The 1,944-nt window shown below is 38.0% G+C and overlaps 1 non-coding gene across 1 annotated transcript; it reads right to left on the bottom strand.

Moving 5' to 3' along the window:
- Nucleotides 1–604: 604 nt before the first annotated feature.
- On the bottom strand, nucleotides 605–676 carry Trnaq-cug. Its single transcript has one exon. It is a non-coding gene; the product is annotated as a tRNA-Gln (tRNA).
- Between the last annotated feature and the right edge of the window lie 1,268 nt (nucleotides 677–1,944).

Here is a 1,944-nt window from a genome sequence, read left to right as displayed (position 1 = left end):
TCGGCATCTCGGAATTTTTCAGAGATATGAGTGATTATATAGTTACGTAGCGCTTTTAACGGTCGTGGGCACAGCTCGAAAGCATAGGATTTCGCTCACGTCTTCTGAGAGTAGACTTTTTTTTAAAGGCAACCTGTTGAACTGAGGCTTTCTGTACCGTCACCTTTTATTTGCAATGTCCCCTAGTGTAAACGAGTTGATATGGCGTCTTTTTCATATGTGGAGGTTCACGAAATATCGTAATTTCGTGTTTTAGAGACCTGTATTATAAATTTGTAAATATTTCTTTTGTAACATCATCATGAATTCATCATGCAATTTTGCACGATTTTGAGCAAAATGGCGTTATTTTACGGGTGGCTAATTAATTGAGAATTTTTATCGTATTCTGTAAAAAATCTATCAAAGTTTTAACGAGTAAATTTAAGTTTTACAAGCACTACTTAATGCGAATTGGGCATGGTGGCCAGTGAGAGCTGTACTTTCCATCGTTCAGCTTACAGACAAGGCATTAAAAAATGGAAATTTTTATCTTTCAAGAATTCTAAAATGCACCTGATACCCAAGTTTATCACTTGTTGACAGCATGACGTGAAAAAAGTTTAGGTCCCACCGAGATTTGAACTCGGATCGCTGGATTCAGAGTCCAGAGTGCTAACCATTACACCATGGGACCTCCGTGCAGGAAGGGGTGAAAGTCTTGGTAGCAAATCATAATTGGGTTGGATACATCCATTAGAATGGAGAGGTCGCTGTTCTGCACCCGCTATCAGCCCTTGGTCAGACTCGCGGATCGTGCAAATCACTTCAGTTCCCGGCAAGACCACCCCTAGTTTGAGGCAGGGGGGATGATATTTTGGTCAGAATTTTAGGCTGAAAAGACTTGTGTATTATCGTGGAGCCTGACAGAACAGAAAAAATACAATAAGGGATTATTGTTTGCAATAAAAATACTTCGTGATAAGTAGACTGAAATTTTCCGTCGAATGGTCGTGGAGTAATATATTTTGAAGAGATATAGCCAATTTAAATATGTTACTCTATAAATCGCGTATTCATATGGAAATTCTCTTGCTATATTTTGTTTTTTTTTTCCATAGTAAGTTTACATAGTATTTATTTTAATTTTTTTTCGTGAAATAATCCATACTATATAACCAGGTTTCCTTTCCAAAAGTCGCTAAATTTTAGGGTTACTTCATAGATATCTTATTCCTATGGAAATTCACTTGCAATATGTATTTTTGTTTCTCTTGGTAAGTTTAATTTGTATGAGATTTAATTTAATTGTAATTTGTAAGCATAATTTGTTCCCCTTTTTGGGTAAAATCATCCGCACCGAGCACCGGGTTTCCCTCCAAACATCGCTATTAATTGAGAAAATTGGGGAGATATGGAAAATAATGGAGATATGGATAATCGAAGTCGCAAGAATTTAGAATTTTACTGAAACTTATGAGTGCGTGATACCAGTGATGCGATCAACTCTGAATTCAGTTTCGATCACGCCTTACTCCAATCCCACATAATACGTGACGTCACGTTGTGCTTAGTCGTCTCCTCCAGACTTTTCGCCGCGTCGGTTGTCGGAGGTTGAAAAGGTTGGGTTAGATAGGGTAGTCGGCATCATAGTCACAGTATGGTTGGCGGTGGGTAGCCTTGAGGAGGGAGTTGTTTTAGAACGTTTGATCTTTGCATAAAACATGCGGTCTATTGACACATCCTTATTGCCTCCAAAATTTGGCAACCATTAATTTAGTTTTAAGCTTTCGACATTGAAGACGCTAAAAAGTATTTAAAATTACGTAAGCGGTCTTCATAATTTGAATTTATTGTGATTTTCAAAGTAAGGAGCTTGAGCCAAGGTAGTCATGTGAGAGGCTCATGTAGTTTTTTTATTGAAGTTTGCCCGCACCGATGGGAGGGTAGTCTTTAGGATGGGCA

Source organism: Ischnura elegans, chromosome 8, assembly GCF_921293095.1.
Source record: "Ischnura elegans chromosome 8, ioIscEleg1.1, whole genome shotgun sequence".
Lineage (NCBI taxonomy): Eukaryota > Metazoa > Arthropoda > Insecta > Odonata > Coenagrionidae > Ischnura > Ischnura elegans.
This window is presented reverse-complemented; position numbering and strand designations above follow the sequence as displayed.